The 21,973-nt window shown below is 43.8% G+C and overlaps 1 protein-coding gene and 1 pseudogene across 16 annotated transcripts in view; both read left to right on the forward strand.

The window, feature by feature from the left end:
* Positions 1–21,973, forward strand: part of Cadps (calcium dependent secretion activator) — a 454,141-nt gene that overhangs the window by 122,746 nt on the left and 309,422 nt on the right. The gene's annotated exons all lie outside the window — the stretch shown is intronic.
* Positions 1–21,973, forward strand: part of Hdac1-ps3 (Histone deacetylase 1, pseudogene 3) — a 61,063-nt pseudogene continuing 39,090 nt past the window's right edge.

Raw genomic sequence — 21,973 nt, forward strand, 5'->3', positions numbered from 1 at the left:
AGGAAGGAAGGAAGGAAGGACGGACCATGCTTAGTTTAAGGGGAAGTAAAGATGTGAGCAGGGCCCTGTGGTTGCAGGCTGATGGTACATGCTCATGCTGTAGTTGAAGCCTACTTCTTTCCTTCTCCCTCAAACACAATACTTACTGCTTGGCTGTTTGTCCCTCCTATGTGTCTCTTGGCGTGCTCCATTCATTAGCCATCTCTGTACTTTTAAGTGTTCTATAGCCATGCTGAGACTCCTTTAAATCTTCATGGCTATAATACAGAACAGAGTTTTTCTTTCACTTTGAGTTCCTACACTGAAGGAAGTCATTCATATTGCTTGATGTAACTAAATATGCTCACTTTCCTAGACACAGCTCACTGTGCATTTACTGTCCTGTCTTGATGTAGTGAAGACATACCCGTTATCTTTGCAACTGCAGAAAAGTGCTATTACAAATAGTTACACGTTTCCTTGTGCACCTGTACAAGAATTTCCTCGGGGAACATACCTGGACATGTCATTAGTAGTTATTAGATATGCATGCATACTACATTTAATTAATTGTGCATTCTCTTGACAATAATGTTAACTACTTTACTCTTGTCACATAGCCTAACATCTAAAAGGACTTCTAATTAGAGTTAAGTAACATGACTATTTTACATTACTGTGAAGTAGATTTTACTCTAGTGCCCACATTTGTCTACTAAAATATTTGTGTATGTTCCTTTGTAGAAGTTCTGTCCCTAATAACTAAATATTGGAATACTTAAATACTCACCACAAGCAAAATGGATCAGTTATAATACTGTAAACCCTAGGACGCATCAAAACAAGAAACCTAACAGCTACAGTCGACAAAAGAGATGGATCCCATGGACATTTTGTTGAGAGAAAACATCTAAACCAAAAAGGATAGCTACAATTTCATTTATATGTGTACAATATGCACAAATAAGATGTCATTTGGAATGAATGTGTGCACCTTATTAATGGAAAGAAGGGATAAGAAGTAAGAGAAAAGGCTGTGCTGGTCAGATGGCTCTTCTTGGTCAGCTCTTCCTCTGAGAACCCGATGACAACCTAGCTTGCTTCTGGTGCCTAATGTTGGAAGGAGAGAGAACCCACAGGTTGTCCTCTGAGCTCCCTTTACCTGCTGTGACATGCACAGACACACACACACACACACACACACACACACACACACACACACACAGAGAGAGAGAGAGACATATTTACTCAAGCATATACACACACACATACAAACTCACTCACAAAGTAAAATTTTAATGCAACAAAGTATTTTTAAAGAGAAAAGACAAATCTTTAAGGGCTTTTTAACTTCCATTTTAAATGTGCTACGTGACACAAATGCAGGAGAAACAGCACAAGAGCTAGGCACAAAGTCTTAAACCAATACCACTTTTAATAGCCGGTGGTGGCGCACCTTTTTTTTTTTTTTTTTTCCCCGGAGCTGGGGACCGAACCCAGGGCCTTGCACTTCCTAGGCAAGCGCTCTAACACTGAGCTAAATCCCCAACCCCAATACCACTTTTAAAATAGGACAATTTATCCACAAGTTTGATTGGACTTCTTCTAGACTTGCAGGATTAACAAATTATTATTTTTCCTCTCTTTAATTTATTCTTTAATTGTTGTTTACAGTCCAGACTTTATTCCCCTCCCAGTTCACCCTCTGACTGTTCCACATCCCCTATCTCATCCCTCCCCACCGGTCTCCAAGAGGATGTCCCCACCCATCCCACCAGACTTCCCCACTCCCTGGGGCCTCCAGTCTCTTGAGGGTTAGGTGCATCTTCTCTGACTGAGTCCAGACCTGGCAATTCTCTGCTGAATATGTGTTGGGGGCCTCCTATCAGTTGGTGTATCCTGCATGGTTGGTGGCACAGTCTCTGAGAGACCCTGGAGATACGGGTTAGTTGAGATGGTTAGTTGATGCTGGTCTTGCTCTAAGGTTGTCCTTCTCAGCCTCTTCCAGCTTTCCCCTATTTTAACCACAGGGGTCACCAGCTTCTATTAGTTGGGTATAAATATTGCATCTGACTCTCTCAGCTGCTTGTTGGGTCTCTTGGAAGGCAGTCATGATAGGTCCCTTTCTGTGACCACACCATTCTCCAATTTTGTCCCTGTAATTCTTTCAGACAGGAACAATTATGGGTCAGAGTTTTGACTGTGGGATGGCAACTCCATCCCTCACTTGATGCTCTGTCTTTCTACTAGAGGTGGGCTCTACAAGTTCCCTCTCCCCACTGTAGGACATTTCATCTAAGGTCCCTCCCTTTGAGTCCTGAGAGTCTCTCACCTCCCATGTCTCTGGTACATTCTAGAGCCCTCATCCCACCCCTCACACATACCTCTTACCTCCCAAGGTTACCCATTTCCATTCTTTCTGCTGGCCCTCAGGGCTTCAATCCTCTTCCTACCACCCAATACCTGATCATGGTCCCCTCTTCCCCTCCCTCTTCCCCACCCAGGTCTCTTCCTTTCTCTCCCATCCTGTGATTGCTTTCTTTTCCCTCCCAAGTGGGAATGAGGCATCCTTACTTGGGCCCTTTGGCTTGTTAACCTTCTTGAATTCTGTGGATTGTATCCCTGATATTCTGTACTTTTTTGACTAATATCCACTTGATAGTGAGTACATACCATGTATGTTCTTTCAGGTCTGAGTTACCTCACTCAGGATGATATTTTCTAGTTCCATCCATTTGCCTGCAAAACTAGTGATGTCCTTGTTCTTAATAGCTGAGTAGTATTCCATTGTGTAAATGAACCACATTTTCTGTATCCATTCTTCTGTGAATTAACACATTATTAAATTCAAAATAAAGTCCTTGGGCTTGTTCTCAGGCAAATGTCCTCTTATTGTGCAGTGTACCTGGTCTCATTGTCCTTGCTGTTTTCCTGTGGAACCAGTTTTTTTTCTTTTTTTTTTTTTTGGCTAATTTGATTCCCTCCTTAAAGATAATTTCCCTCACAGCATCTCTGTTTTCATAGAGACTTACACACCTGTCAGTGAGCTACAAAGCTGTAACTCAGACAAAGTAACCTGAAGTTTCTGAAAGTTAACTAGAAGTGTAGCTTTTATCTCTGCCACAGAAACCTGATTAACCCATTGCTTTTCTTTTCTTTTTTTTTTAACTTGAGTATTTCTTATTTACATTTCGAGTGTTATTCCCTTTCCCGGTTTCCGGGCCAACATCCCCCTAGCCCCTCCCCCTCCCCTTCTTTATGGGTGCTCCACTCCCCATCCTCCCCCCATTGCCGCCCTCCCCCCAACAATCACTTTCACTGGGGGTTCAGTCTTAGCAGGTCCAAGGGCTTCCCCTTCCACTGGTGATCTTTTCTTAGTTGTACAATGAAGAATGCATTCTTACCTGCTTTGTTTTAGATTCTAGATAGGTAGGTGAGTACTGTAGACAAAGGTACTCTTATTCTGGAGTCAGGTATACTCAATCACAGCTGAGCAGAGATAAGTGAATGAAGTGTCCTGTGGCCTTGAACACCGCACGCATATACATGCATAACTACTTCTTACTGTTTCATTTTCTTTTTGATTTTTTACCTTCCTTGGCTTGAGCAAACCTATTTGGTTTCTACTTGTCTCCACTACACATTGAAACTACAGGAAAAGTACCAAGGCCAGGTGACCTGTCAATTGGGCCCTCGGGCATCATCTCCTTTGTTAGTCAAGGAGTATTAAGAGACCTTGAAGTACAAATTTGTTTCTACAACATCTAGACTATCACAGACATGTAGAAAAATGACAGTTTGTTAAATACACGAGTTTGTGAATAAATGAATGAATGCTGTATTATCTAATTTTATGTAACCCATTGTGCCAAAGCTTACTGGTTTGAAATATACTTGTCCTTCCTCAATGTTTCTGAGAGTCAGGAGCGTGGGCACAGCTGAGAAGGGCTGTTGTCTCAGTGTCTTTCACACACTGTAATAAAGGGAGGCAGTATTCTCTTACCCAGGGCTGGACTTGTGTTCAGGCTCACCTGTGCCTTGAGGAGGGTTCAGCTCCTTCTGCATTATGGAGGTGAGGCTTTCAGTTCATCATGAGAGACTCCAACATGACAGCTTGCTCCAGTGAGAGAGTCTTCTGGTGAACCACAGCTCACATTCTTCTGCGAGTTTATCCCTACCATAAATGTTGCTGTACATGTTTGTAAGAAGCAAGTCTAATACAATGGAATATTACTCAGCTATCAAAAATAATGACTTTATGAAATTCATAGGCAAATGGATGGAACTGGAAAATATCATCCTGAGTGAGGTAACCCAATCACAGAAAAACACACATGGTATGCACTCATTGATAAGTGGCTATTATCCCAAATGCTTGAATTACCCTAGATGCCTAGAACAAATGAAACTCAAGACGGATGATCAAAATGTGAATGCTTCACTCCTTCTTTAAAAGGGGAACAAGAATACCCTTGGCAGGGAATAGGGAGGCAAAGTTTAGAACAGAGGCAGAAGGAACACCCGTTCAGAGCGTGCCCCACATGTGGCCCATACATATACAGCCACCAAACTAGATAAGATGGATGAAGCAAAGAAGTGCAGAGAGACACAGCCAGAATACAGCAAATACATAGGCGAATGCCAGCAGCAAACCACTGAACTGAGAATAGGACCCCAGTTGAAGGAATCAGAGAAAGGACTGGAAGAGCTTGAAGGGGCTCAAGACCCCATATGAACAACAATGCCAAGCAACCAGAGCTTCCAGGGACTAAGCCACTACCCAAAGACTATACATGGACTGACCCTGGACTCTGACCCCATAGGTAGCAATGAATATCCTAGTAAGAGCACCAGTGGAAGGGGAAGCCCTTGGTCCTGCCAAGACTGAACCCCCAGTGAACGTGATTGTTGGGGGGAGGGTGGTAATGGGGGGAGGATGGGGAGGGGAAACCCATATAGAAGGAGAGGGGGGGGAAGGGGGATGTTGGCCCGGAAACCAGGAAAGGGAATAACAGTCGAAATGTAAATAAGAAATACTCAAGTTAATAAAGATAAAAAGAAAAGAAAAGAAAAAAAGAAGCAAGTCTATTGGTCAAGACTTTCCTCAGACAGAAATGGTTACACCGGGCACAATACCAAGGGGAGCAGATATTCATAGGGGCCATACCAGACACTGCTGATCACAGATGTCTACTTCACAAGACCATGTGAAAGTTTAGAATAAGATTGTATCTAAGAAAGGCACAATGAGCTTACTGTTTGCTCTTTCTAAATGGCTCTTTCCCCCTCTAATGCACATCATTGATACTTTCCTTATCTTACAAAACTTAATTTACATGACTCCACCCCTAAGAGAAGTTCCCTAAACATTACAGCACTGTCACTGAAGCACCCCACAGCACACACTTTAAAGCCAGAACTCTGGGGATTTCAAGCCTCCACACGTGGTTATTTTACTTACTTACTGTCAAGCTTCTCCCACAAGACCCAAACTCACTGTGAGTGGGACCCAGCTGCTCATATCTGTCTTCTCTTACCTGAACATCAGACAGGTAGATTCTAAGATAAGATGATGCTGAAAACATCACTCTGTGTCAGAATGAAATTGATTTTCTTTAGAAAGTAAGTGCCCAGTAGAAGGAGGGTGTATGCTCAAATACTTCTGAGATTTAAAGGCAAAAGGAGGTAGCCCAGGAGACTTCTGAGATTTGAGATTTTATGTTACGTCAACAACAAAAATCATGTGGGATGTAAATTATTGATAAACCGCAATGACAAACTTGGATGGCCAAAATCTGGAAGCTCAAGTGATGCCGAGCCGCCATCACCTTGGTGGCTCAGATGTTGTGTTGGAAATCTTTGTCACCGTCCACCCCTGGCTTCTCTGTCAGGCTTTTACATACTAGTCTCTCACTCCTCCACATTGTTCCCCTCAGCTCTGACTAAGACCCCAGAAGCAATGGCTTGATTTTTCAGTAATAGTATACTTTCAGCTTAGTGAACAACTATTGTCTTCCTAATTCTCAACGTAGGTCTTTCACAAGAGACCAAAATACAAACCAATTCATATTTTAAAGAACTAGAAGACAAGCTGAGTCTGCCCTGTGTCTACCTCCCATTCACCAAGCCTTTCTACTGTCTAACATGCATATAGGGAAAACAGGCAGGCATACTGTGTCACCCCTATAAGCCTAACCCTTGAGAGACAGCTGTAGGAACATCAGAAGTCTGAAGCCAACTGAACAATGTGGAAAAATTCTGACTCAAAAAAAAAAAAAAAAAGGTTGGGAATTTAGGTCAAGCCTAGTGTATACTTGCCTATATATGAGTTTCTAAATTCAATCTCCAGGAGGTGAAAAGATAGAGAGATAGGAGACAGGCTGAAGATTTAGGAGGGGGAGAACAGGCTGGGTTGTTCTGGTCAGGGGACCAATAAGCACGTTATCTTGAGTGTGCCATTTTTAATCCTCCAATATCCAGCCAAAGGCTATGCAGGAATGATTAGAATTCTAGAGCCAGTCTCCCTGCAGATATTCACTCCCAGGAGCCTAGCCCCAAATGGCGCTCTTATGCCTTATATCAGATTCCCCTCGCCTTACAAGCCTCAAGATCACAATGAAAAATACAGAGGGGCTTCTTCTGATGCTTTGCCAGAAGACAACAGGAAAACATGCACTCGTTTAACAAAGGGAGATGTTTGCAGAGTGATCCCTCTTCAGGAGAACTGTCTCTGAGCTTTGGGACTGGTGGGGTATTCTTTACAGGGACCAAACACCATGAAAGGATGCTAATGGGGTCTAACAGAGCACTCAGCATCCTGGGTAAGGAAGCATAGTGAGAAATAGTCAGGATCCTTGTGTGGATACAGACATTCTACAGACTTTGATCACAGGGAATGGGACATAGAAAAGGCTGAAGAAGATGAGGAGCAGAACACCTATGGAAGTTCTCTCCTGTCAGGGCTGTTCTGTGCACGGGGGCATGTGTAGTAATACCCCTGGCTTCTGTTTTCTAGATTTCAATATCATTCTTACACGTAGGAAAATGAGTGTTTCCAGTCAATGCCAGGGTGCCCTTGTGACGTTGGTAGGTGCACCTTGCCATCACTGGACCTGGCAGAGGTGTGTAGTATTAGTCATGATAGCCTATCATAACAAAGATTCCTTAATATCCAAGCCAAGAAAGGCAAGAGTTCACTTAGGATCCATATATGACCACTGTGGGGTAGCAGGAAGACTCTTTATCACCTTTGCTGGCAGACTTACTGAGCAACTAATGCTTTTCCAGCATTGTAGGTTGCCCTATCAGAGGCATTGAAATGCCCCTTACACGGGCCTTGAAAGGCTTCAGCTCAGGACTTGCTCTTCAGCAAGTCATTGGCCAAAACTACACTCATGCAACTACAAGGACACCAACGGCGTGTGATTGCAACAGATGCAAAGAGGGAGTGGTAAAACCAGGAGATGCAAGGCTCCCCCCGAAAGCAGCAGCAAAAGCAAGGCAGGAACACATGCAACCTGAATATGCTGGGCTCACACCCATCTGGCTGCTAACTTAGTTGCTGCACATCAGCCCGAAGGAGCAAACTGCTTTTAGTCTTTGCATTCCACACACTGGGGGACTGAGACAAAATGCTCCAGTAACTTGCTCGAATCAGTAGCAGAGCTGAGATTTGAGCCATGGAGTCTCAGATTTTCAGGACTGAGTTTATAGCCCAGAGACATCACTCTGGCTGCAGTGCAAATCAGTGCTTGCTATGGGATGAATCTCTCGCCTTTGTGGTTTCTGTTAGAAGCATGATCAAAGCATGTTTGTCAACACCTCCCATTCTTCCACACCCTGCTGTTTCTTTCATAATGAAGTCCTCTCTGTTCCCAGGCTACATGGAAGAATGCCTCCGTCACCCCACTATGGGCTATTCATGTTCAGAATCTCTTGTAGGACACTCAGGCACAGCATTGAGTACTCATTAACATGGGTGCTAAAAGAACCAGCACCTAGACCCCAAATCGCTACCTGGACTTAGCATGGCAAGTACCTTGGGGTACTGTCACCAGTACCTTGGGGTACTGTCACCAGCTCATTTGAAACCTGCCATATGCAAATGAAGCATCTCTAAATCTCAATGCCAAGGCCAGGGGGCTTCATCCCACAAGCAAGCAGTGGACTGGGGACATAATTAAACCAGTAAAGTATTTGCCATGCAGAAATGGGAGCCTGAGCACACTCTCCAGGACACACGTGAAAAGGGGAAGAACATGTGTGTAATCTCAGGCAAACAGGTGAGACTGGCAGGTCCTGAGGCTTACTGGGCAGCCACTCTACCCTACATGGCAAATTCCCAGTTCTGGTGAGAGAGCCTATTTCAAAAAAGGGGGTACAGCACCTGAGAAATAATGTCAGTGGCTGATGTTTGGCCTTTACACACATGCACATGGACACACATGAACATGCACCTGGAAGCATGTTAAGTATTATAAATTGAGAGTCTTCTCTTTTGGCTAAGTCCTGTGCACAGTCCTGTTTTACAAACCATTTGTCTTCACTGGTGAATAATGAAGTTTCTCTCTCTCTCTTTCTCTCTCTCTCTCTCTCTCTCTCTCTCTCTCTCTCTCTCTCTCTCCCCTCCCCCCCTCTTCCTTCTCTCCTCCTCCTCCTCCTGTCTCTCTCCCACTCTCCCTCTCTCCTTCTCTTTTTATCTACCCCCTGGTTTTACCTTTTCCCCAGGTCAGCCTTAGAATACTTATTTACAAAAAAGAGACTAAAGGATTTATTTCTCATTCTTCTAATGGTCCAAAGAGTTGTCTGGGAGTAAGTAAATAGCCATCTAAATGCCGAAGTTGCTTTCCTAAGCCATCAGTAAATGAGAACTCTCTGGTTTGAGGACATTTGCTTGAGCACAATGGCTCCCATTCTCCAATTCTCCCATTCTCCCATTCTTTCTCCCATTCTCCCATTCTCCCATTTTCTCCCATTCTCCCATTCTCCCATTCTCCCATTCTCCCATTCTCCCATTCTCCCATTCTCCCATCCTCCCATCCTCCCATCCTCCCATTCTCCCATTCTCCCATTCTCCCATTCTCCCATTCTCCCATTCTCCCATTCTCCCATTGTCGATTCTCCTCCTGTGCTTAAGGTACGCTGGAGATCTTCCACTGGGATTAAGTTCCTGGAGGAAGAGCGAAGGATGAGGGCAGAGGAAGACAAAATCTCAGACACACACACAGAACTCTCAAAAAATTCTAATGAACTTATTTTAGGAAGAGGTGAGATGGGTGTTAGATTTAAGAGCAACTTCCCTAATTGAGCTGTAAACAGATTGTTAAAGCCAACAAGCTCCCTCCCGGGAGAAACCTGAAAAGAGGGCACGCTTTGCCAAGCCATTAGAGAAGCAGATGCTGTACGGCAGGCAGGCAGGGACTCAGATAGGAATAAGTGTCTTGACAGGTATGTATGCTGTAACTGATACAGATGCCATAATGAAGTCTGTGTCTCTGTGTGCTGATCATTTAGGCAGAAAGCACTGCTGATGCAATGGACATGAGCTTTGCCAACAGAGCCTTCTAGAGCGAAGTTTCACTATGACTTGCTGGCACATGACCTTGAGCTAGCACCCCACTTTGTCGGGCTTGAGTTTTCCTTCCCTGGAAATAAAATGTAGCATGTGCCGTGTTTGCCAAGCTATATTATGAGCTTAATGGGCGGACAGCATGTACCGTGACATTCTAAGTTGGTAGGAGCTGCTATAAGGCAGGCTGATGCTTTCTTCACAGCTGCTTTTGCCCCTGAACATGCAGTCAAACCACCGGGCAGAACACACCAATGTAAGTGGACTAGTATAGGAAGACAGGCTTCACTGGGATTTCCGCTCTTAGATATTTGATGCGTGTTCTACCTGCATGTATCTGTGTGTACCACTTGTTTGTCCTCAGACATCAGAAGAAGGCATCAGCTCCCAGCACACATGTTTGAAAAATCAAGTCAGGTTTGACTATGTACACATACCCCCACCCCCACCCCAGAGTTGTGGAGGGATTGAAACAGGAGGGGCACTGGGGCTGGCTGCCAGCCTAGCTCCAGAATTAACAAGAGATACTATCTCCAGGTCGTAAGGCAGAGTGTAACAGTGGGACAAATGACATTCTCCTCTGGCTTCCATCTGCATGTCTGCATGTGCATGGGCACATGTGCATGCGTGTGTGTGTTGTGTGTGTGTGTGTGCACTCATGAGCACATGGACACGACATGCATGCATCTACATACACACATATGGACACATGCATGCATCTACATACACACATATGGACATATGCATCTACATACACACATATGGACACATGCATGCATCTACATACACACATGGACACATGCATGCATCTACATACACACATATGGACACATGCATGCATCTACATACACACATATGGACACATGCATGCATCTACATACACACATATGAACACATGCATGCATCTACATACACACATATGGACACATGCATGCATCTATATATACACATATGGGCACATGCATGCATGTACAAACACATGAATGCACATGCATACACACACACACACACACACGCACACAGGGTTTTCTACATCTAGGTCCCACCAGATAAATGACATGTGCCATGGCACAGTTGAGCTCACTGCTGTCTCTTGAGACAGTGTTACGAAGACTACGGAACACTCTTACCGAGGCAAGCTACCAGCCTTCCATGTTATTATTCACAAGACACCCCTCTAATGGAGAACCGTAGGAAGGCCCACATCTCTAAGTGCCATTTTCACAGGACATTAGCCTCTCCCCAAGCCAACTGCTAAGACTAAGAGGGTCCATTCATTTTTCTAATTCCCCATCCTAGAGAGACAACCGAAACACCAGAGAAAACCTGCAATTAGGCCTCTGAAGCTGACCTATATTCCAGACCCCACGCACTGGGAATGTTTCTGGCACATTAGTTTACTTACTTTGGACTACATATGAGTGAAAGCATGAGACCCCCACACATGACCTGATGTAAATGATATTGGGGGGAGCTCTACGGCACTGTGTCAGCCTCGCTTGCACTACTTCCTGTCTCCAATTTGCTCATATGGTTACAGAAAATGGTACCTTATTCGTCACTCTGTTTGATTTCAGTGAGTGGTTGTAACAACCTCCGTTTACCTGTTGTACTCTTTATGAATCTTTGTTTTGTTTCTTGCAAGAGCTGCTGTCTGCATAGTTGTCTTGACCCCTCCTATGCATGCTATTTGACAGGTGTCAGTGTTTGTTTCTGTGTCCTCTGGACCATAAGACGTATATGTTCAGCTTTAGTAGTTATTGTTAACGGTTTCCTAAATTGCTTTGACCAATAAACACTGCTCGCAGTAAGATCAGAGGAGAGTGAATAGGCCTGGCCATGCTTCCAGTATCTTGCTTTTTTCCCTCGTGTGTTGATCAAGATTTTAACGAGTGCATGTGCATGTGCGTGTGCGTGTGCATGTGTGTGTGTGTGTGTGTGTGTGTGTGTGTGTGTGTGTGTGTGTGTGTACAGATCCTAAAATTAGAACCAGAGCTATGAGAGTGAAGAAAGTTCCTCAGGGAAAGAGAAGAGGAGGAAAATGACCAGAATCCATAGGACCAGAGGAGAATGGAGAGTTGTGAGGAGAGGGTGAGGTTGGGAAGGAGAGGAGTGGGGGAGGAAAATCAACAATAATGAAAGTGCATCACAGAGACCCAGCACTTTGTGTGCTAATTTGATACATGAATGAATAGCTGTTATAAAAGCCCACGTAGCCACACAACTCTCCCCTGGGCCCTTGTTACCAGGTAGGCACAGGGATATGGGAAGGATTCCCCCTCCTGTGGGCACTTTCACTAATCTTACTGTGGTAATTAGAAAGAAGGAGACTTTGAGGATTTGTTAGTTGGCAGGAAAGATATAAAATTAGCAGAGGGGTTAAGTATTTGAGGATAAATAACGTTTTTAATTCTGCTAGAATCCTATATCATTTGCCATTAGCCATTAATCAATATTCTCCGTGGACCACTCAGAGGTTATTTCACATCCGGGCTTAATTAGAAACTGAAAAATCTTGGATCCTGTAATTAGGGGCAAAGCCAATTAGATCTTCTAATAGAGTATAACTCGTGTCCTACGACAACCCCAGATTTCCTCCCATAAGGCATCAGTGTGTAGTAGTTCCTGCTGCCAAGAGACAGATTCTCGGCCCTCTGATTTCTACAGATAAGGCCCTACCACTGAGGACTCCTGGTTAGTCTCTGTGCATTTGGAATGTTGTGGTTCTCTTCTTCAGCTGAAACCATAGTTCTTTCACAGTGAAACATAGCGGAGATAATTTTTGGGCTGGGCAACATGGTCCATGTTTAGAAACCCAGAAGGGTAAGACGAGGCCAGACAAGCACAACATCAAAGCAATTTGCACTACCCACATGGTTTCCAGCAAGTGAACTAACACACAAATGCACACGTTTCATTCTCCAGAAAGAATTATAAACAATTATTTATAGACTGAAGATCAATGAAAGGAATAGGGTATAAGTGTTCTTCCAACTTTGTGAATTCGTAAGTCCTTCCTAGGAACTGTGACAGTTCCCTCTCCAATGTGTATCCTACCAAACAGTGTGACCAACAATGGCTGCAGTCAGAGTGGTCAAGAGCTTTTTTCCCTATTCCATCTTCAGTTATTCGGGGACAGTGCGTCCTAGATGCTCACCTCAGGCCCCATTTGGCTTCTTGGACTCCCTGTCATGAGTCATGGTTTTCTCTACAAAGACATCAGATTAGCCTCTCAGCAGTCAAAGAGAAGGAGCTTTGGCACAGTGTTGAGTCCTGGTTGTTGAATACAGATGCCTGCATGTTGGAGCAAACTGCTTATGTATTGCGCCTCTATCCTCCAGCCTTTGAAGTGGGGAGGGGAGATAATGAACCCTAGGTCTGTAGTGATACTGAACAAGGTCCTGCAGATTGCTCCAGCAAAACCCTGCTTTTCCTGTTGTTGCCTCTACTACTAAGAGTTGCACAGCATAGCCCTGGCAGTGATAGAACTGCAGCTCGATTGGGGGAGTACAAAATTACTCTTGGGCACCACACATGGGGTAAACTAACTGATAATTCCAAAGGCAAACAGACAGTGTACAGTTTGCCTGTGCTCGCTAATTCAGTCACCACTCACCCTTGTGAGGTTGAATGGCCTCCATCTCTATTTGAACAACAGGGGAAAGTAAGCACACTGGTAAACACCCACCGTGATCCAGATCATATGGTTAATTAATGCTACAGTTAGTGCTTGTGCGCAGAGGTCTGTCTCTGCCATGTGTGTTTTCCCTTAAGCATGCACAGGATAACGAGTCTGGGGTGCCGGGTTGCTATCAAGAATGAAATTATGAGACTAAGGAGATCGTCCCCTGGTTGAAATGCGTGTAAGAAGATCTGAGTTTGAATCCCACAGCCCACCTTTAAAAAGCCAGGCATGCTGTGTGCATTTGTGGCCCCAGCAGTGGGAAGTGAAAACATGTAGAGCCAGCTACCTACTTGGAACTCAAGAGCTCACCGTGGGACCCAAGCATGTCACTCGGCTTCTCTGCCATCCTCAGAGTTCTGTGCTCCTTACCTGCACAGTCCTAGATGTGAGCTATGGAACGTGTGCCCTTAGGAAAGTGTCACCTATAGGTTTTGTGTAGAAAGAAACATAAGTCAGGCAAGTGAGTTAGTAGACTGGTTCTGGCAAGTGGGACCTTATACTGGCAACAGATCTTAGCAGAACTTTCAATTTTTAGTAATCTGTATCAAAATGATAGGAATGAAGGCTCTCTCTGTGCCTATCTCTGTCTCTCTCTGTATGTATCTCTGTTTTTCTGTCTCTGCCTCTGTGTCTGTCTCTGTGTCTATCTCTGTCTCTGTTTCTCTTTCTTTGACTCTCTGTCTCTTTATCTTCACCTCCCTCTCTTTCTCTCTTTCTCCCTCTCTTTCTCTATCTTTTACTCTCTCACTCTCTCTCTCTCTCTCTCTCTCTCTCTCTCTCTCTCCCCCCTCTCCCCCACCCCTGTGTGTGTGTATGTGTGTGGTGTGTGTGTGTGTGTGTGTGTGTGTGTTACATCACCCCATGTATTTAAAGAATGTTTTCTTATTTGGAGACTACTCTTTTTCTAGTTTTCAACATTAAATGTCTTACAATGTTCATAATAGAAATATTGTGTATAAATATATAGGTTTTATAAGTACTTGGGATATTTTATGTCCTCCACAGAAACAAGAAAATGTACAAATATGTCTTCATTCGTGTACTTCTTTTAAATTAATTTGTTTACTTTTTTATTTCTATGTTTATTGACCTAGCTCTTGCTGTTTAGCTCTGGCTGAACTAAATCTCCTCGTAGAGCCCAGGCCAGCTTCAAATTCACAACCCTCCTGCCTCACACTCCTGAGTGATAGGATTATAGTTATGTGTCACTAGGACCAGCCTTAAAAATATTATTTCTCCACTATAAAAGCTTCAAATTTCAGCGGTAGCTGAGTCTGAATGGCTGTGTTCTTTGAGAGAGGGGAGGCAGCCATGAGGGCCACTAGGACAAGCCAGTGGATATGTCACAGAGGCTGGTGAGTCATGACTCAGGCTCTGCTGAAGCATCTGGAAATTCATTCTTGTCTAGTAGGAAGTCTGACAGGTGCCCTAAGCACGCACAGAGCAAAGTTAAAGATGTGCAGTTTGCTCCCACCTCACAGAAACTCACAATGATGCCCGCACTGGGGTCTCCATAGGAGATGGATTCATCCACACTACCTTCTGCACAGTACTCTCCTCTCCCCTACCCTGCATATAGACCCCTAGGCAAACCCTGTGTAAGTTCTAAAGCTCAGGAGTCCCTGCTATCAAAGGCTACAGATTACAGGGACAGGAAGGAAGCCAGCCAGAGCACTGGGACTGCCGGGACCAGAGCAGCAGGCTTCTTGCATTTTAAGCAGCATATGCAAATTAAATTAGCATGGGTTTTACTTCCCTAGTGTGGTTCAGCAGCTCACTCCCCGATAATTCCCAAGCCAAACTGACCCAGTTTAAAACGAAAATCAGGTTTAATTTTAGAGGGATTTATTTATCCTTGTCTCATGCTCTGTGTATTTTTTTTCCTCCATTTGGTTTGATAAACATCCAAGTGCATTATTCCCAGACTAGCAGAGTCCTGCTGACAGCCACGTGATAGATGACCCTGTAGGAGAGTGGAGCTGCCTAGCACTGAGAGAACAGGTGAGGAGGCCCTTTTGGACCTGAGGAAGCTTTTACACCCGGTCATTTTCCTCTGCTGACTGCCAATCTGAAGGTTTTTCTATTAAGATCCCTTGAAATGGAAAAGTACCAGAGTTTAAGGTGATTATTTAAGCTTGGTTACACTGGAGTTTGGCAAAAATCTGGTGGCTTTCATTATAAATCCTAAACATCATAAAAATTGAACTCAGGGACAGTGAGATGGCTTAGTAGATTAAGGCAATTATCACAGAGCCTGGGAACCTGAGTTAAACCATTGGGGTCCACTGAGGTAGGAGGATAGAACTGACTCCTGCCAGTTGTCCTATTACCTCCTTCCATATATACACAATTGATTAATTAAGTATAACAAACAAACAAACATAAAAGAACAAAAGCAATAAATAGCCCATATGAATTGCTTTTTGAATCTATATTCAAAAATACTTCTGACCAGAGCTTGAGGCATAGTGTATTTTGTTTTGATTGTATGCACTGGGAATTTTGTGCAGAACTGTCACTTCAGTCCCCTGCAAACTGTGAGCTCCCAGGAGGCCCCAGCTACCTCTGCTTCCTGACCCACTGACATGCTCATAGCCCAGTATAATGTTAAGTCCTCAGGGATGAGCGAGAACAACCTCGAGACCAGTGGCTCTTGGCTGGGGACAATTTTGACATCCTCTCCAAGCATTTAAGTTTTCTATTCCATGAAAAATAGGAAAATAGAAGCTAAAGCCCAGGATGCTGTTAAATGTATGCTCGGAACAGAGTAGGAGACAGCCCTCCCCTCACCCTCTCAGCAAAGATTTAGCCAATACTAATTCTAAGCCAGTCAGCACTGCGAAGGCTCAACACACTCCACTCCCCTGGCCATGGGTAAATTTATTCCTGTAACTAACTCATTTCAGTCAGTCAACAGGGTCTCAAGGGAGGGAGGGAGGATTAAAAAAGAAAAGACAGACAACACTATAACATGACTCCAGCCAGTGCTGAACCTGAAGCAGGTTTATTTTTCTCCAGTCTCCTTTTATATCATTCCAGGTTCATACAAAGAATAGGGTCAGTCTTAAGGCATAAATAATGTAGTCGGGGAACAAGCAAGGCATAAACGGAGGAGTTAAGGAACAAAGTATAAACAAATGTCCCATGATTACTGTATTCAGGGACTTAACAAGAGTCATCAAGAGACAAAGAACACAGTCCTCAGCTGCATGCATCTTGAGCCTACTTTCTTGTCCTAGCCCAATGTCAAATTCTTGCCAAATTCCTAGAAACTATCCCCAAAACTCTCCATACTAAAATATGCTTGTAATCTCTGGTCCATCTAGGGGCACCATCAAGCTTACTGAAAAAGTAGGTGTTTGTCTTGTTCAGCATGGCTCTGAGTGCTTAAGGTAGGGGGCTGTTTACCTCAAAGGGAACCAGTAAATTGCAGTATCTTACTTCTCTGGCTGCTTCCCTGGATCTGAAGAACACAGAACCTCAGTCAAAGCCCCTGACCCGCTGTGGTCACCTTTGAGTTGTTCACTTGGCCTCACATTTTTGTTAGAGCTACTTTAGGGCATTGCATCCCCTTCCACTGCTACTCCTGGCTGTCTATTAGGGTCACAGAACTTGGTAACGTTTCTGGAATCCAGAAACCAGAATGTGAGCAACACCACCCCTGACAGAGAGGTGGAGAAGTAAGCTCCAGTCCCCAAGTCTGCAGGAGCTTTATTCCACACAGGCCAGGATAGACACTTCACAGAAAGACTGTCTGATGTGACTACAAGGGCTGCCACCACTAACTTGGAAACTGTGAGTGAAATGCTTCACCACAGCGAGCTCCAGTTTCCTGGACTATGTGATAATAGCAGTTCCCCAGTGGACACTACATAAGAAGATTCATTGACACTCCGTGGAGTTCCCACTGCCTCATAGCCAGTATTTAACAAGGAACTTCTCTCATTGTGTTGTGGAAGCTATGTGTCTGCTCTTGTTAGCATTCTGTTATTTTTGGAGACTGAATGGAGTTTACACTCAAGAGCTGACATTTAGCCTGCATGTGACCATAAATGACAACCCACCCAACCTGGCTTTATTCATTTGCAAACTCATGGACTTATTATTTACCTTACAAGGTATTGTTGAACACTAAACTAAGTGAGAAGCTCTGAGTAAACATTTTAGGCTAGTTCCTGGTGACAGTCACTCACTTGTAAAATGATTACTTGAACAATATTTTTTAAAAAGTCATATTTGGTTGGGTTCCGTTGTTGCATCTAAGCTCTAAACTTATATCAGCAACTGGATTCTGAAAATACCTTAGTTAGCAGAGAAGTCTTGGTGTTTAGTTCTGGAAACTTCATAACAGACCAAGAAGAATGCCTACTAGGCGTTTTAGGCAGCAGTTCTGTGATGGCCCAATGTATATGCTGGACTTTGGGAAGCTTAGAGCATGCTGCTCTTGAAGTTTCAGATTCATCAGTAGTTAACAGACAAAGGTAAGTCCTCCTGGGAAAGGAAATTGGACCATAGTAATCTGTCCCTCATTATATGCTGGCATATATGTACCCCAGAGGACCCCAGGTTGAAAAGTATTGCTTAACACATTCATTTAGAGGTCTTCTTAGCTTTCTTACTGCCTGCACACATGCACGCGTGTACACACACACACACACACACACACACACACACACACACACACTATGTTTTACAGAAAAATTGTCCCACTTCTACAAGATGCCACTCTTTCTAAGAGCAGAGTATTTGATGCACCTCTACCTACATAAAATTCAGAATGTGTGATGCCTTCCAGCCTCCATCTCTGATATAACCTTGGGGTCTCCAGGTAGTTTCTTTTATTCATTGGTTCAGTTTGATGTGCGAAGGATGAGCAGATACTTTCCAGGCAAAGTAAGAAGGGAAGAACGAACCTTCAGGACACAAGTAGTAACCTGTGTGAAGACCCAGGAAAGGATTCAGGATGGAGAAACCATCCTGTATGAAGGTTCAGGCATGGATTCAGACTGAAGGGAGCATCCTGTGTGTTAAGTTCCAGGCAATGGTTTGGGATGAAGAAACAGCCTGTATGAAGGCACAGGCAAGGAGAAGGTCTAGAGGTATGGGGAATACAGTGTCAGAAGTCTGTGTGCAGGGTCACGGACAAGAAGGTGCTGAAGCACTGGTAGGAACTGGGCCCTGCCCTTCTAAGAGTGTTCTAGTCAGGGTCTAGGTCTCTATTGCTACCCTGAGCTGAAGCCATTGGTGAAGTTAGAATGTCATAAAAGCTCACCTTATCATGACCTTGACTTACCAAAAGTTCTTTCTGTTTGAAGGCCTCTCTGGTTACCTTCTCTTGCCAAAAATGGTCTCACCTCCTGGACCTGCGTGTTTATCTGACATTTTAGAACATGTATTAGAGCCCATCTCCAAATCTCGACCCCATGATTGGCTTCTGCTTACCAAATGTACCCCTTCCTGTCGGCATTCCTCACACTCAAGGAGGCCTCCCACAGACCCCAAAGAAGGAAACACGCAATCTACTTGCTGCCGTGCAACCTCATGCAGAGGGTAAAACACCCCTGCAGCGACAAACAATATGCTCTGCCTAGTGGCATATGGGTTGCGCTCCATCTTCCAGAAATGGAAAGATGGACTAAGTACCCTCTCCAACCATAGAGGCTTAGAGTTTCCCTCTCTGATGCCAAAACTGGCTCAACCCACAGCGCACACCCGGGCCTGTGTCTGCATCCTCACATGAACGAAAGGGCTGAGCCATTTAACTGTGCTGGCAGGCGTCTGAGCTACTCCAGCTGGCATTCTAGGAACTGTAGCACTTGGGGTGCTAGGAGAGAGAAAGAGCAGTAGTTTGCTCTAGACCTGTCTGGAAAAGCATCTAGTACAGCCATTCCCTCTATTTGAAGGACAATAGTCTGGAAACCCTGGAAGGGTAAAATGGTTCAGCTGAACAAGTACAGTTAAGGCTCTTTAGGTCAAGCATTTAAATGTGCAGCATTTTAAAAAAAAATACATCAATTATACATGGCGCCATCACTTAGAGAGCAGCACTGATACAGACAACATGGTGGATGGGAACCAGGTCTTCTCAGTCATATGAAGCTTTTGATTTGTTAGCAGGGAACTAATGAATTAAGATTGGAATAGCTTTGTAAATGCTAAGAAAAAATAAAACATGGACTGGGAAGGAGCTGTCTCCTTAGCTGTAGGTAAAAGCCCTCCAAGAGGTGGGAGATTTAACTTAAAAATAAATGTTTAGGGGGAAGCAACATGAGCTATCTGGGAGACCAGCTCCCAGATAGGCAGAAGAAAAGAAGTGGTGTGCATGGCATGGTGTAGCAAGCATGGTGTGCATGGTTTGGAGTGGCGTGGCGTGGCATGGCATGGTGTGATGTAGTGACCACATCAGACAAGGAGGGAGGAGCTAAGAAAGGAAATCCCAAAGGACAGAAGGATCCGGGTCATACAGTATCTCATAGCCCTGCCCAGGTTGTGGAGTCTACCCCAGATATTAAGACTTCAATTTTACCTTGAGAAGAACACCCTTGCTGTTCTGTAGAAGCTAGCTTTTAGGAGAGCCAAGTATGACTAACTGGGCAGGAGGAATCTAATGATCAAGTGTGAGACAAGAGTGGGGGTTATGGTTAGAGTTGCAAACTCTGTCCCTTGCAGGAAAAAATAAAATAAAAACCAAAACAAACAAAACAAAGAACAAAACAGACAAACAAACAAAACACATGGGGACGAGTACAATAAATGTGACTGGTGGACTAGATTTGTACCAGGAAAGTGAATATACAAATGATTCAACAAGTTTTAATATGAGAATAAGATAGATAGGGACAATCTCTGTAAAAGCAAAAAAGGGGGTTGGACTAGGAGAGTTGTAGAAAAGTTACTGTTTCTCCTTTTTCAAGTTACCTTTGAAATTTTGTTACCCACTTCAATGTTGGTAAGACTGATGTGAATGACTACAACAACATTTGGCATTCGTCTGTTCTTTCTTTCAACAAACACATGTTTAGTTCTACAACCTGGGAGAGTCTGGGGAAGCCCAGCAGGTCTCATCTTGGGCGCCAATGAGTATGAGATGCAGCTTAGCACTGAGGTATTTATCCGGCTGCCTTTCACTGTGGTGAGTCTGCTGAATGAATAGTGAATATGGCTAAGATCTTTGCATACAAAAGAAACCCACAAAATCATTCAGTTCCAATATACAGATTTTTAGTCTTTCTCTGCAAGAGAAAAATCACTTGCCCTCTGGGAAGTTCAGATAATGGTTGTGCTAAGACTATGCACTGGGCACCTCATTTGTCCTTTGATTCTCTCTGCCTGTCTAGAGTTGGCCTAATGAACCTTGTTTCTAGAACCTGCTTTTATACCACTGGAGATGAGAAAAGAGCGTTCAATTTGAATTATGAATACTGTTTTTTTTTTTTAGAAAGGACTTTGAATACCCACTAATGTAGCTAAAAAAGTGTCCGTCAAACAACATGATAGAATTAGAGACCATCAACCAGTGATAACCAGCCAATATGTTTTGTAGCTGGTTACCCAATAGCACGTGAGGCTGACCTGAAGGAGAAAGATTGTGCCATCTCTGTGTCCCAGTAGGTTATTTTTTAAAAGATTTGATAAGCTGTAGAAACCATCAGTACAGATAGTAGAAAATTGCAATACCAATGGGAACATGGTGGAGATACAAGCCTATAATCCCAGAACGTGCAAGGCTAGGGCAGGGAAGGTTACTTCTCAAGACTGTTTCAGAAGAGGTGACAGGAAGGAGATCAAATGGCAGCATAGCCTTCTCTGGGTGACAGCATGAGACACCGCTGTTGGGAACTGTGCTTTGATTCCCAAGCAAACAATCTGGGACACATTGAGTTTGCCTAAAGAAACTATCATCGGGCCTTTGAACTTTAAGCTTTCTAGAGATTTCCAGATAGTCCTTAGTATATTCTGTTACTATAACAAAATAAACTGGGTGCTTATGAAATAGCTTCGTTTGTAAGGCAGAATTCCAAGACTGGTGGACCCATCTGCTTGTAAGGACACCTATAACCTTGTTACCATAGAAACGGCAACATGATTGGAGGACATGATAGAGAGAGATCAAGTATGATGAAACAGAAATCCAAAGGGAGAATCAGATGTTGAAACTCCCCTTTTTTCAGCAACCAACCCTAGCAGGAACTAACACAGGGTCCGACAAGAACTGTATCAACACCTTCCAAGGGTGGCACCCCATGATTAATTACAGTATACTAGAGATTTCACCACCTTCTCACCCCACCATACTGGAAATACACTTCCAACCACAAGCCCATGAAGAGCACACTCCAACCCTATCCCCACCGTGGCATCCTAACAGTCTAGGTATGGACACACAAACTGAAATGGATATCAGAGGCTACAATCTGTAAATTTTCTTAATCTAGAAGCAGGTGATAAATGTGAATTTACATAGTCCTGCAGATCTCCACATGCTCTGCTGTATCTTAAGTAACTGAGAAGAATGTATTGGCATTTCATTTTTAAATTCCTATGCATCTCCAGATGCATTTATGCAGTATGGGCCATGCTGCCCTAAACTACCTTCAAACATTCAGTGGAATGGAGCATTGTTTAATGCTTAGTTTCCAAAAAAATGTTTTTTAGATTCATTTATTTTTACTTTATGTATATGGGTGTTTTGTCTTTGCTTATGCCTCATCACCACTTGCATGCAGTACCGACAGAAGCCA

This window comes from Rattus norvegicus, chromosome 15, assembly GCF_036323735.1.
Source record: "Rattus norvegicus strain BN/NHsdMcwi chromosome 15, GRCr8, whole genome shotgun sequence".
NCBI lineage: Eukaryota > Metazoa > Chordata > Mammalia > Rodentia > Muridae > Rattus > Rattus norvegicus.